Below are 15,798 nucleotides of genomic sequence, written 5' to 3' on the forward strand. Positions count from 1 at the left end.
GCAAATGGCAGGGGGCTTACCTGTTGGGGGTCGCGGGGCAGTGAGGGACCGACCTAGGCAGGACAGGAGAGCGACTGGCGCAGCGAGGACCCCAGGCCCCATGCCTTGGCCTCCGGGGCCCCCACCGGGGTTGTGGGTCCCTCAGGCCGTTTGGGGACCGCCTGCCCTGCAGACTTCCTTTGATGGAAGCCCTGAACGAGTGGCTCTTTTCTTAAGCCAGGTGATAGGCCATATGGACCAATATGGACAGTGGTATCCCTCCCAGTGGGCTATGGTGGTTGCTGTTACGGGGGTCCTGACGGGAGAAGCGGCTGAGTGGGTGGCAGGCCTCCATGCTAAACACGCAAGAGAACTGGTGGACATGGGATGCTTTCTGGAGGCTCTTCGTGCCAGATTTGAAGACAAAACAAGCACCCAGGTTGCAGAGGGGGATTTGTTTGCGCTTAAGCAACGGGGCGTACCAGCAAAGGACTATGTACAGGAGTTCCGAAAGATTGCGGCTCGGTTGGTGGGGTGGCCAGAACGTCTTCTGGTGCACCAATTCCATAAAGGACTAGACCGTGATTTACGGCAAGCCTGCGTGTACCGGGGCTTGCCCCCCCAAGTTGAGTGTGTGGTACAAGGCAGCCATCGAATTGGACATCGGTCTCCAAGAATTCCGTATACGGGGTGAAGGGGTTGCAAGTCAAGGAAAACGACCAGCAGAACGCACACAAACACCCAAGGAGACTAAACCGAATGCTGGTTCTGGCTTGGGTGAGAGGATCCAGCGGCCTGCGTTTTGTTGCTTCAGATGTAATCACCTTGGTCATCGAGCAGCCGACTGTCCTCATCCCATGCCCCGCAGCTCGGACCAGAACCCCCCTCCTAGAGCTGCGTTGAAAGGCAGAGGCCGACCAACATCCGAACGGTCCCAAATGACTCGAACATCCTGTACGGAGAGGGATCCCCTAGCTACAGATACTAAGAAAGCAGTGGCGGAAAAATTCCCGATTGTGGCTGGGGATAGTGATGACGACGATGAGGACCCACACGACCCGATGGTGAGCGACCCCATCCGACCTTTCGTGGTACCAGTCGTACTCCGAAACCCATGGGCAACCACTGGACGCCGATATGAGGCATTGATTGATTCAGGGTGTACTCGTTGTTTAATTCGTAGGGCAATAGTTGACGAACTTGGGCTGCGGGTTGTGCGGTTGAGAACCCCTATTACCTTTGAACAAATGGATGGTTCATTGCTGGGAGGGGCACCAGTGACTCATATAACAGAAACGGTGCACCTCGATATTGGGGAGCACACCGAAACCATTCGGTTTATTATAGTGGAGAAAATGTTAGAACCAGTGATTTTAGGATTGGCATGGTTGGACAAGTGGGCTCCTACGATATGGTGGGAAGGGGTTTTTCGCAAACTCCGATTACCGTTGGGACCTCCCCCTACCAATGAGGAAAAGGAGCCAGCAGGGGGAATAGAAGCAGAGAGCCCACCATCAGACACGACGTATCCTAATGTGTATAGGGATCTTGCCAGGGTCTTTAGTGAGGAGGAATGTGAGACCCTGCCCCCTCACCGGCCTACGGATTGCAGTATTGAGTTAATACCCGGGGCAAAGCTACCCAAGCCCCGGATGTATTCAATGACACAACCCGAACTAAAAGAATTAAGAAAATATATAGACAAGAATTTGGCCCGGGGTTTTATCACATCCAGTCGATCAAAGATGGCTGCCCCTGTCCTGTTTCGGGGGAAGAAAGACGGGGGGTTACGCTTATGCGTTGACTTCAGGGGTCTCAATGCAGTGTGTGGGGAGCCCCTCTATCCACTTCCCTTAATGAAGGACCTGTTAGCTGCCCTAGCCACCGGTCAAATCTTTACGAAACTCGACCTACGCGAAGCGTATTATAGGATACGAATCAAACCAGGGGATGAGTGGAAAACAACATTCAATTGTCCCTTAGGAAGCTATCAGTTCCAGGTCATGCCGTTCTGACTACAGGGCGCCCCTGCGGTGTTCATGCAGTTCATCAATGAAGTGCTGCATGAACATCTGTACAGGGGTGTCCTTGTATATTTAGATGACATCTTGATTTACACGCAAACTGAAGAGGAACATATATCTCTGGTCCGACAGGTCTTGGACAAGTTATTAGCTGCTAGGCTGTACGTGAAACTATCCAAATGTGAGTTTCACAAAAAGAGGATAGACTATCTAGGCTATAGAATATCAGAGAGCGGGGTAGAGATGGATCCCAGAAAAGTCCAGGCAGTGCTTGAATGGCAGACCCCTAGAACTAGAAAGCAATTACAGAGCTTTCTTGGCTTTGCCAACTTCTATCGGCAGTTCATTCCCAGATTTGCTGAAATAGCCCTACCACTAATGGATTTGTTACAGACCAAACCGGCCACGGCTAAACCAAAGCTGGGACAAGCGTTGACGTGGTCGTCAGCGTGTCAAACAGCTTTCGAGCAGTTAAAACACTCTTTGCTCAAGAACCAGTACTCAAACATCCAGACCCAACGCAGGCATTCGTAGTCCAGGCAGATGCTAGTGACGTGGCTGTAGGAGCAGTACTCCTACAAAGAACACAGCAAGGAGGGTTACAACCTTGTGCCTATACATCTAAAAAGTTAACCACGACAGAGCGGGCATGGGCGATCTGGAAAAAAGAGGCATTCGCGGTCCGTTGGGCGTTGATGACATGGCGACATCTCTTGGAGGGGGCGTCTCATCCTTTTGAGGTATGGACGGGCCATAAAAACTTAGAAGCCTTACAAACGCCCAGGCGACTATCTCCCAAACAGATAAGGTGGGCACAATATTTCCAGCGTTTCTCTTTCTGGTTGCGGTATGTTCCTGCTGGGAAAAACTTCCTGGCTGATGCGCTGTCCCGGATGCCACAGTATAATAGCAAACGAGAGGAAGTGATAGAACCTCTAATTGCACCTTCCCAAACCCTATTAAGACTTACGGAAGTAGAGGGTCACTTACGTACTGAGTTTAAAACAGCTTTACAACAGGATCAATGGGTAATCCAAAACCCCTCTATGGTTAGCTATAATGATGGGATAGCGTGGAGGGAGAATAGAATATATGTTCCGGAACGTTTACGAAACGTGGTGTTATGCAGGTGCCATGTTGCCAAATCAGCAGGCCATTTTGGGTACTTAAAAACTCTACACCTTGTGAGGAGGCAATTCTGGTGGCCACGAATGCGTAAGGACATAGAAACATACGTAAAGGGTTGCACAACCTGTGCAACCACTAAACCCTGGTCTGGACGACCATTAGGATTATTACAAACAGTCACGAATCCTAGCAGGCCGTGGGAAGAGATCGCTATGGATTTCATAGTCGATCTCCCCCCTAGCCATGGCCACACTGTAATTTGGACGGTGGTAGATCTGTTTTCGAAACAGGCCCACTTTGTGCCATGTAAAAGCATACCATCTGCGCGACAATTAACCAAACTCTTTTTGCAACATATCTATCGTCTCCATGGAGCACCTAAGAGGATTATATCCGACCGCGGTGTTCAGTTCACCTCTAAGTTTTGGAGACGATTTGTCCGTTTAATTGGATCCTCTCAAGGGTTAAGTTCAGCATTCCACCCGAGCACTAACGGAGTGGCTGAACGGGCCAATGCCATGGTCGAAAGATATATCAGATGCTACGTTTCCTACCAGCAGAAGAATTGGTCAGGACTCCTGCCTTTCGCCGAAGTCGCATATAACAACATACCACACTGCAGTACTGGGTTCTCCCCTTTCCAAGTAATATACGGCCGAGAGTTTTCAGCCATTTCAGAGTTAGATCCCCCTATGACAGACGGTGACATGCCACGCGGTTGGGCCGATAAAATTAGTCATGTATGGCCAAGTGTAAAAACAGCATTACAAAAGGCAGCAGACGAGTACAAAAAATATGCAGACAAGAAAAGGGCTGATCCAAAACCATTCCAGATAGGAGACAAAGTATACTTGTCTACGAAATACCTTAAACTCCGACTACCCAGTAGAAAATTAGGGCCTAAATATATAGGACCATTTCCTATAACACAAGTCATCAATCCTGTAACCGTAGCTCTTAAACTTCCCCCTCTGTTCAGTAGGATACATCCCGTATTCCATAGCAGTTTGGTGAAACCGGTGACGATAGAAAGGCCAGGTACTTCGACTACTCCACCGGGTCCCGTGCATACCAACCAATATGAGATAGACCGAATATTGGACTCCAGGGTTCGTAGGGGGATGTTGCAATATCTTGTGCGGTGGAAAGGATACCCTGTAACACAGGCCTCGTGGGTGGCAGCACCCGACGTTCACGCTGCCCGATTGATACAACGGTTCCATCGGAAATACCCAGACAAACCTAATGCAGGATCGTAACAGTAACTAACATTTGTATGCTTTCTATTTATAGGTGAGCTCCTGGTAGGGGGGGGCCGCCTGTCGAGTCCTACCGGAGCTCGCCATCGATGGGGGGTATGGGAGACGAAGGAGCGGAGATAAGCAGCCGCAGCGAACACACAATCAGTTCCTGGATAGGAACTTGATGACGTTGCCGGGCTCTCCGATTCTGCTGTCCCTGCTGCTCTGGAGCTCGCAGCTGTTACTGTTAAGGGAGTGGGGGGTGCTTGATTGAGAATCACCACAGCTGTTACTGTTAAGGGAGTGGGGGGTGCTTGATTGAGAATCACCGGATGTATGTTTAAGGGGCTGAGTTTTGTTAAATAGCGCTGTGGTGTGGTTACACCCAGCGCTGACTTTGAACCAAAACACCGACTTGTACTTTACTTTTGATTGCGAGCTTACCATTGCCAAAGTAAACCCTGATTCTCTGTGCGTTACTGGTGATTATTTACTATCGCAGTTCTGAACGAACGACAAGCCGAGACATATATTTTATAATCAACATTTAGTAGTGATTTATAATTTATAATAATTATAAGTAGTGACTATAATTTTTAATCTGCATTAAGTCTGAGTCTTCTTTTGGTATAAGAATAATATTTGCTTCTGTCCAAGTATTTGGTATCTTGGCTTCTAACAATACTTCATTATAAACTTCCAGCATTGATGGTCCTAAAGTGTCTTGTAGATACTTATAGTATTCCACCGGTAACCCATCTGGTCCTGATGTTTTATTATTCTTTTGTCTCTTAATCGCCTCTGTTAGTTCCGTCATCGTTATCTTTTCATTTAACATGGCTTTCACTGTTTCAGGCACTTTAGGTAATTCAGCTTTTTCCCAATATTGTTTTATTTTATCTTCTGAAATTTTTTCTTGACCATACAAATTTTCATAGAAATCCTGAATTATTTTCTTTTTATTTTCATTTTGATAATTGTCCTGTCAGGAATTGATACTGCTTACGTAGGCCTCTTACTCTTCTAGGTACCTGTTTCAGGACCACAATTTCTTTCCCTTTATATATCAGTGGTTCTTCTCTTGCTTTTTTTAGTATTTCAGCTCTTATTATCTTTTTGACAAACCTCACATGTACTTCTCTTGGGAGTTTATTCCTTTTCGCATAACTTGTATGTATTCTAAATGTTTCATCCATCTTGGCCTGCATCTCCTGCTTGCTTATTTTATTTATTTATTTATTTATTTATTTTGTTTATTTATTTATTTATTTATTTATTTATTATTTAATTTATATACCGCCCTTCTCCCGAAGGACTCGGGGCAGTGTACAGCCAATTAAAAACACAAGGTACAAACAACAGTTTTAAAATAGTTAAAAGTATTAAACAATTTCGGCCCAAATTTAAAACCCAAAATTTAAAACACCCAATTTAAAGTCATTTACATAGATAGCCCTGCCTGGCGGAACAGCAGGGTCTTAAGGGCACAGCGAAACACATGGAGGTCAGAGATCTTGTGTATTTCCGGGGGCAGTTCGTTCCACAGGGCAGGAGCTCCCACAGAGAAGGCCCTTCCCCTGGGTGTCGCCAGCCGACATAACTTGGCCGATGGCACCCTGAGGAGTCCCTCTCTGTGGGAGCGAATTGGCCGGTGGGAGGCTGTTTGTGGCAGAAGTCAGTCTCGAAGGTACCCAGATCCTAGGCCATGGAGCGCTTTAAAGGTGGCATCACACCTCTGCCAGGTATTGCTGCCTTCACCTCTGCTACTCCCGTGTTGTCCCCCCCAATTGTGGCAAGCCCAAGGACTGGGCTCGACACATCCACTTATTCCAGGATAAATCCATGCTGTTTTCCAACTTCAAACTGCTCAGCATATTTGTTATCCACTAAGATTCAGAGAGTTACAATGTTCAAAAAGTTTCAATATTTTCACTGTTTCCAAATGTCCAAAGTAAACAATTTGCAGGTGTTCTTTGTAACAATAACAATTTTTATCAGCAGTAGATAGTCAAGGTCATTCACATTTCACTTTCCTGGAATCCTTCCCCACCAGTAGGTGTCGCCCTTACTCTATTTCTCTGCTTTTACTTCTCAACTTTTAAAATGTCCAAGATCTTTTTTAAAAGTTCCAAAAGTCAAAGTTTCATTCTGGTATTTTTTTTAAGCTCATTTAAAGTTGCTAAAACAACCAGTCTAGTTTTCCTCTAGCTTTAAAATTTATTCTCTCAAACAATTCTCTTCTCCCTTTTCCGGATCTGTCAGCAGCTCATGGTCTTAATCACCACTATTCTTGAAGAGTGAGAGAAAACTCCACCTCCTCCTCTCTTGAGTCCCACTTTCACTGAAAGTTGTTTCAGGGGTAAATTCCTCAACATAAATTGGAAAAATCTCATCCAGTTCAGCCACACTGTTGTTAAATCATCTCTTCTTTGCTTCTTCAATCAAGCTGTCACAGCCTTGGTCTAGCCTTAATGGCTGTCTTTTTCTCCCACTTCTCCAGATCAAACACGAGATTACAGTCTCCTTGTGATCGACAGAGTTATCGACAGAGCTATCTTCATCACCCCTCTGAGGTGACTTTGGCCCTTTAGGACTTCCTGTAGGGCAGAATTCGGCAGGATTTCACAGAGCCCCATGAAAACCACACCGTTTCATCTCCGCCTAGAATTAACATCAGGGTTAAAACTGCTTGACTACAATGGGACATTTGACCACAAGAGGGAGCTCAGAGCTTGAGTTTGCTTGTAAATTATATCATCTGTAGTAGTGCTGTAGTGGTGTTGTTTGACCACAGGAGGGAGCCAAAGACTGTAATATTACTAAATTATATTGAATCAATGTTATTAATCATAAAGCTTTTGTGATACCTTGGGAATTGTTACCATGAAGACAAGAATAAAGCTAGAAAGAAGAATGTTCAGGGGAATTAGAACCCCAAGACCTATTCTGGAAGAATATACAAGTAAAACATATGAAACAATCCAGGAAATGGAAGCAAAGCTTGAATTAAAAATTGACACACTTCAAGAGAAATCTGTCAGTTAACTGGAAAGGTTAAACAGCTACAAGACAGAGTGGACTTCTTGGAGTGTTAATTGGAGGAGATGAATGTCCAGTATGAAGCTGATTTGGATGAGAGGGCTCTTTTGGAGTTACAGAATAAGGAACTCCAGTTAAGATTTAAAGCAGGTCCTGAATTGTCTGGAGAAGACATCAGAACAAGAATGATTGAATCTTTGGCTCAACTAATTGATTGGGTAGAATAGAAATTGGAATCCAAAATTGACAAAATATATAGAATAAACTCCAGATTTGTCACCATGAGAAAACTACTGAGAGATGCCTTAGAACAGGGATGTCAAACTCAAGGTCCGCGGGCCGAATCCGGCCCATGAGGTGGTTAGATCTGGCCCGTGGGGGCTGCCCTGGAAATAGCAAAGGACTGGCCTGCAGCAGCCCAGCCTGGCCCAGGCCGACTGGGCACCGATCTGCAACATGGCAGTGGCCATCCAAGCCAGTACACGGCCAGCTTTAGATTTGTGGAGCTGCTCTGGAGCTGGCAGAGGGCTGCCCCAGCCCCACCCACTTGTTTATGCCCAGGAGATGGTGAGCACGTGCAGGGCCTGGCATCCCCAGGGACAGTCTTGCCCTGCAGGCTAAGTTCTGAGTGCTTCTCTTTCACCCAGGATGCCAGCACTCGTGCACTCACTGCCTCCTGGATGCACCCCTAGGGGGCGAGGCAGCAGGGCAGTCTCTCACTGGCTCCAGGGCAGCCGAGGGGGTTGGATCTAAGGCCCCGGCACAGGAACCAATGCCATCCATGGCCTAGGTGGGCTGCTCGCTCACGTGTGCCGGCCTTACCGTTCGAGGGCAGGAACAAAGTTTTCAACTGAGCAAAGCCCTCACACCCACGCCCAGCCCACCAGAGCTTGCCATGCCAGGGGAGGAATGAGACCCGTTGTCCCGCAGAACCCACTGCTGCTTGAGCGGGGAAGAAGAGGAGAAGAAGAGCAGTGAGGGTTTGTGCCAGCCGGCCGGCCAGCCAACAAATAGGTTGGGCGGTGCTGGGTGGCTAGGGAGGGGGGATCATGGCTGCTCAGATGGCTCCTGCCACCACCGCCACCAGCAGCTTGGGTGCCCAGCTCTATCCAAGCTGAAGAAAGTGGAGGTGCAGCAGTGGGATTGCCCTCAAAGATCGCTCCATTTCCAAGTGCCCCATTTGCATGCAAGTCTTTTGACACTGCTTTAGTGGTTCCTGGCACTGTCCTTTGGGGTGCACATCCCACAGAAGGAAGGAAGGAAGGAAGGAAGGAAGGAAGGAAGGAAGGAAGGAAGGAAGGAAGGAAGGAAGGAAGGAAGGAAGGAAGTTCCCCCCCCAGCCCCGCCCAGGCCACCACAGGCATCCCCTGACACGAATGACATTGAACTGGCCACTCCCACCATGGCCACACCCACCATGGCTATGACCCCCACCCCCGAGGTCCACCACAACCCTGATGAATCCCTCAATGAAATTGAGTTTGACACCCCTGCCTTAGACCACTTTGTAAGAAGAGAAACGAGAGAACAAGTTTTGGATTGCCACTTTAAATCTAAATTAAAAATGGAAAATGTAGATATAATTGTCCTGAAGGAAATTCCTGTCAGAATTTTGAGAAAGAGAAAAGCTTATGCCTAACAGACATTCTGAAGAAGAGAAAAATTTCATTTTGCTGCGACAAACTTGAAGGAGTGATATTTACTTATGAAGAACAAATATGATATTTTTGTGTCCAAGGCATAAAATTTATTTCAGCAACCTCAGTTGCATAGATTGCTGAGGATGCTGAGATAGATTTGATTTACAGTTCAAGATGTAATCTCAACAACCCATGGTTCACATACCCCTCCTAAAACTTCACCTTGTTTTGAAGACTGCAATGTATTTTTTAAATAAAGTAAAACATAGTTAAAATAGATTATGCACATACAGGACAACCTTCAACACTCCTGAAACACTTCAGTAATTTTTCTTTGTCCTTCCTATATCAGTTTTAAAACTTCACCCTCTCTCATGTGTTATAGCCTCTCCCATTCACACTTTTTAAAATCATCTTCTCCTGTACTTCGCTCCACCCTTTTGCCCAGACACTATATACCAGTGGTGGTGGTAGTGGATGAAAGAAAGCAGCAGCAGAACTTCCACAGTAAAAGACATGGGCCCAAACAGCCTTGTTTACTGTGAGACTAGGCAAAAGCCACCATACTTAAAAGTGGTGAAGGCATGTAAGCAGGGTGGACAAAGCCAGGAAAAGTTCCCTCAGGGAAAGGAACCAAGTCGTTAAGGAAACAAAAGGACAAAAGTTGGGCCTGAGCACATGGCAAGCCCCTCCCCAAGTGTCACCAACAAAGGAGTTGGGCCCTGCATGGAAAGCCCCTCTCCACCAACTCTGGGGGATAAAAAGAAGCCAGCCCAGGCTTTCAAGTTGTTTTTGGATTCCAGACTTGGCAGTTTCCCTCCCTCTGGCTAGTGCCTGGCAGCCTAGTACTGGACGCTGGGAAAGTGTGTGTGTGTGTAAGAGCAAAAATATATCAGTAAAAGTTTGCTGTATTTTTAAATTCACTGGGTCTCTGTGTATTTTAAAGAACTGTTTGTGCCTCAGTGTTCAGTTGATTTGGGATTGAGTGTGGCAGTTTTCAAGGCCTGTGAGTGTGTGAGTCAGTGGTGGGTTGCTACCGGTTTGCACCGGTTCAGAAGAACCGGTAGTAAAAATATTTAGTCGCTCGCACAACCGGTAGCAGTGGCAGGCTGGCCACGCCCTCTAACTGGTCACCTGGTCGCTTTTGCTCGCCCCGGCTGCCATGTTCATCGCCACCATGTTCTTCACGCATGTACATCCCATTGCCTTGCAACTCCAATGGGATGTGCATACGCGAAGATCAAGGTGGCGAAGGCAGCAGCTTTCCTTCAGAGAAAGCTTTCCAGCAGCAGCGGTTGGCTGGGGACTGCTCTGGACCAGCTGCCACAGAAGGTAAGCAGACGAACAAAGAGGCGGTGGTGGGGGAGGAAGCAGGCAAGTGGGCCTGGCCACGGGACTGCCGGGAAGGGCGTATGGAAGGCAGGCAAGCATGTCAGGGCCACCTGGCCATAGGGAAGGGAGCTAGCAGCCTACTCCCTTCCCTGCGGCCTGGCATGCTTGCCTGCCTTCCACGTGGCCTTCCCAGTGGTCCCCCACGCCTTTGCCTTCTGAGGTCAGGACACACATGTGGCCTGTGATGGGAGATGTGCCGCTTCCGGCCTGGCCTGGCCCGGCCAGTGGGTGGGTGAGCAGCCCTTCGGGGAGATGGAGCCGTTGTGATGGGGCTGAGAGGGGCGGCAGCAGCGGCGGTGCTGCGGCAAGGTGAACGGATTTCCCAGGGCTGCTGCACATGTGCTGTGTAGGAAAAGTCCCAGGGAGTTCCGGGACTCCCTGCCGCTGCCGCCACCACCCCCGATGCCTGCAGCGGCAAAAGCTGCACAGGAAAAGTCCAGTGGAGTTCCGGGACTCCCCACCGCCCCCCGCTGCCGATGCCTGCAGTGGCAAAAGCCACACAGGAAAAGTTTCAGGGAGTGCTGCTTGAAGCTATCATTTCAACCCCTGCCTCTGCCTGCCACAGCCTGAAGCTCCTGTTTTGGGTGCCGCTGCTGCTGCTGCCGCCGCAGCCAGGCATTTTCTCCTGGGCCTCCCAGTCTCTAGACTTTGAAGGAGGGAGGGAGAGAGAGAGAGAGAGAAAGAGAGAGAGAGAGAAAGAAAGAAGGAAAGAGGCAGAGAGAGAGGGAAAAAAGAAAGAATGAAAGAAAAAGAGACAAAGAAAAAAACAAAGAAAGAGAAAGGAAGGAAGGAAGGAAGGAAGGAAGGAAGGAAGGAAGGAAGGAAGGAAGGAAGGGGAAGAAGGAAAGAGGAAGGGAGAGAGAGAAAAAGGAAAGAATGAAAGAAAAAGAGACAAAAAAGAGAAAGAGAAAGAAAGGGAGAGACAAGAAAGAAAGAGAAAAAGAAAGGAGAGAGAAGGAGAGAAAGAAGGAAAGGAAGGGAGAGAGAGCGAAAAGAAAGAAAGAAAGAGAGGAAGAAAGAAAGAGAGGAAGGGAGAGACCAGAAAGAGAGAAAGAAAGAAGGAAGAGGAAGGGAGGGAAGGAGAGAGAGAGAGAGAGAGAGAGAGAGAGAGAGAGAGAAAGAAAGAAAGAAAAAGAAAGAAAGAAAGAAAGAAAGAAAGAAAGAAAGAAAGAAAGAAAGAAAGAAAGAAAGAAAGAAGGAAAGAAAGAAAGAAAGAAAGAAAGAGGAAGGAAGGAACACAAACCCTGGCACTAGACGTGGCTTCAGAAGACGCTTTGAAACAGGACAGCAATCTAGGGCTGGAAGGGACCTTAGAGGCCATCTAGTCCAACCCCCTGCTCCAGCAGGAAACCTTACATCACCTGGATTATTTTGGTGCCTCTAACAGAGAGGAAAATTGCCAGAAAGGAGAAGGTGTTTACTAGGACAAGGCTGCCATGCAGGGGAAGGCAGAGATAGTCCTTGATTTATGACCAGAATTGAGCCCAAAATTTTGGTTGCTAAGCAAGAGCGTTGTTAAGTGAGTTTCACCACATTTTACTCAATCCATGATCTCTCCTAGCTCTAACAGTCATGTGCAAATTAGGGAAGAACATCTGAAGGTGTGTGTAATGTTCTAAATGTACAGAAGTTATAGTTAAATGTGTGGCAGAAAGTGGACTCTGGGTGTGTTTTTCCAAATGTAGTAAGTGAGGTTGAATATGTATAGTTTTAGAAGAGGTGTGTGTGTGTGTATGTGTACATACACATACAGTATATATAGTAAATAATGTATCTTTTTGTGTGCCTATACACTATACTATGTAATATGTATGTACACATATGGCATATGTACATAGGATTAAATAGTATATTTTGGATGTTCAGTAGTAGTAAATACATAGACAGGGAAATTGTATCTCATTGAGGCCTTTGAGGCGAGGAGAGGCCAGGCACCCTAACCATAACCCTTGACACGAGTGACGTCAAGGTGGCCACGCCCACCCAGTTACATGACCATATTTCTCATAAACATATTTACATGTACAGTCATTTATCCACCATTTTTCATTCATCTTATCTTTTAACTTTCATTTTTAATTTTTACTTATTCGGGGCTGCTCTTTTACCATTTACCCTTCTTTATTTTGCCACAACCTTTCTTCTTCTCCTCCCCTTCTCTTCCTTCCTCTAGCTCCTCCTACTTTCTTCGTTCTTCCTCTCCTTCTCTTTCCTACTTCCCCTTCCCTTCCCCCACTCCTCTCTTCTTCCCCCTTCTAACCTTCTCTCCTACTCCTCTTTCCCCTCCCTTTTCTTCCTCTCCTTTTCCCTTTCTTCTCTCTCTCTCTCCCTCTCTTCTCCTCTCTTCTCCCTTCCTCTCTCTCTACTCCCCTCTCTCTTGTTGTTTCCCTTTTCAGTTTAGTCTAGCATGGTATTTGAGCAGCCTTGATTTTCTATTTATCTCTATTCTCATTTCAATTTCTTATTTGATTAATAATTATATCTATGTCATCATTTGTGTACATTTTTATAATAATCTCACTTTTTCCCTCCCCCCCTTCTCCTTTTACCTAGGCATCATCTGGGTTTCTATTTTTCTGATTATTTTCTCCCATCTTTCCTCTATCTATTTTATCTCCATACCCTTATTCATATTTCCTTTCTAACCAATCGTAAAATTTATCCCATGTCCTGAAATACATCGACTCCTCTTTATTTTTTATTCTCAATGTTAATCTATTCATTTCTGCACATTCTAAAATTTTCTTTATAATTTCTCCTTCCAACGGGATTTTGTCTGCTTTCCAATTTTGTGCAAATACAATTCTAGCCACTGTTATTATATGAATAATCAAATATGTATCTTCTTTACTATAATTCTCCGGTAAAATTCCCAATAAGAATATCTCTGGTTTTAGCTCTATATGTTGCTGCAACATTCCCTCTAACCATGCCTGTATTTTCACCCAGTAATGTTTTGCTTCTTTACACAACCACCACATATGATAATACAGGTGAAACTCGAAAAATTAGAATATCATGCAAAAGTTCATTTATTTCAGTAATGCAACTTAAAAGGTGAAACTAATATATGAGATAGACTCATTACATGCAAAGCAAGATAGTTCAAGCCTTGATTTGTCATAATTTTGATGATTATGGCTTACAGCTCATGAAAACCCCAAATTCACAATCTCAGAAAATTAGAATATTACATGAAATCTGTCACATGTAAATGCCTTATTCTCTAATGTGTAAATAGTATATGAACGGGGTATCAGGGGTTAACTTATTCTTCACTTCTTAATGTATTCATAATTCACCACTCCCACACCTAGCTCCACCCATTGTATATATAAGGAGCTGTATGCACCCATTTCCTTGCTTCTATCTGTGAATATTCAGTGAATATAGAATGCCTAATGTAAATAAAAGGAGAAATATTTAAACCTTTAACTCTTACTAGATTTATTGAGTCTGATCCTGAAAATATTGCAACAAGCTGGTAGCAGAGGATGGTTAATTGACTCAATAAAAAATTTAAAAATGTCTAAGAGAGATAGGCCCAACACCAGGGCATACAGCAAAGAAATGGAAACGGACAAAGAAATAATCGACGAATCCACAAACGCGATTTCAAGAGAATCCGAAGAATACACCACTGAAGACGAAGAAATAATAGATGAAAATGATGATCGGGAGGAAATCGAAATAGAAAACAACGAACTCAGGTCAGAGATATTAAAACTATTAAAGAGCCAGAAGAATGATGAAAGCCTCATCGCGAACCTCCAAGATATGCTGAAGAACAGCGGAGCAGCGAGAGAGAAGCACATCACTACCGAAAAACCAAAAGACCCGAAAATAGTGAGTGATATGACTGCAGAAAAAAATACTATGAAGAAGAAAAACGGTGATCCCGCGCGAAATTTTGAATGGCAGCCATCTTGGTTTCAACAGACCTCCAGGGTGAGCGAAGCAGAGCCAATCAGAAAACCCGATTCAAAATTTCTGGCGCGAAAAACATTACTAGACAACGAAAACGAAAAAGAAAATTCAAACACCTCAGAAGAATCAGAATCGGAAAGTGAAGGTGATTCAACAGATAATCAGATAAAATCAGCAATGAAAACGCTTTTTGCTGCATTTGGGCCAAAACTAAAAATTACCAAAAAGCTAACTAAGAAGCAAGCGAGCAAACCAATGCTTCAAAACCTACCCGCTCCCATCCTGACTACGAGAGCGCCGACACCCGAACCCAGAGAGCCCTGCCGATACCGCCCCACGCCACAGACCGAAGCAAGCACCAACGCTCTCAAAAGAAGAGGAAGAGCTGCCGCCATCGTCAGGACTCCCAAAATCGAGCCAGAGACCGATTCATCTGAGGAGGAGCAGAACGAGCGAGCCGCAGCGACGAGAACCTCTCACGACGACTCCAGGGACGAAATGGACAACGCGCATGCGCAAGACTACGCAGACGGTCCAGGAAGACATGAATTGACGAGAAGACCGTGCAGGCTCGTTGCGAGCATCCCCATGCCGTTTTGTAACTTTCAGCATTTACGAGACCACGGACTACCTCAGGTTGTAAGTAATGGACCTAATAATGTCGGAAATTTGCCCAGTGACTTCCCAAAGCTGAGGATAGATGGCATTAATTTACAAGAATGGTATCAGCAGCTCCAGGTTGTCTTTATGAAAGAAAACTTACTGTTTTTTATCACTAGTCCCCCAAAAAGACCTTGGACTCTAAAATTAGACTGTTTACACCATAGAGCATTTTTCTTATTAATTTCTAGTGTATCTCCTACTATGTATCACAGCATTAAGCAAAATCTGACTGTTTCAGAAATTATTCAATGCATGTTCAATTTATTTCACAGTGACAGTGTAGCTACTACCACAAGAATGTCTAAAGATTTCTTTTCATCTAGGATAAAACCAGGGGTTTCCATAAGTGAGCACTTAATATCTTTAAACAAAATAAGAGCTGAACTGCATTTAAGGGGGGAGGTGATTTCAGACCAAACAATGAAAAGTGTTATCATCAACTCACTTGACCCATCATGGGATAATTATATGTCACATTTAGACACAATCAATCTAGGATACTTATCCATAGAAAGTCTATCCAATAAGTTAATAGCAGAAGACAATTCAAGGAGGAATCGCTCTAACAATCACATTGAGCACAAACCATATAGAAAAGTAGCTTTTCAAGAAAAATATAATGAAACTTTTAGATGTCACAACTGTGGATCCAGGGAACACAATAGAAGAGATTGCCCCAAAATTTTAAAAGAAAGACATAGGTCAGAATACAGAAACAAATACAATTATAGACAGTCTTCCATTGATAGACATAGATATAGAAGC

Source organism: Pituophis catenifer, unplaced genomic scaffold, assembly GCF_029215685.1.
Source record: "Pituophis catenifer annectens isolate HBS135680 unplaced genomic scaffold, rPitCat1.0.hap2 SCAF_5, whole genome shotgun sequence".
Lineage (NCBI taxonomy): Eukaryota > Metazoa > Chordata > Lepidosauria > Squamata > Colubridae > Pituophis > Pituophis catenifer.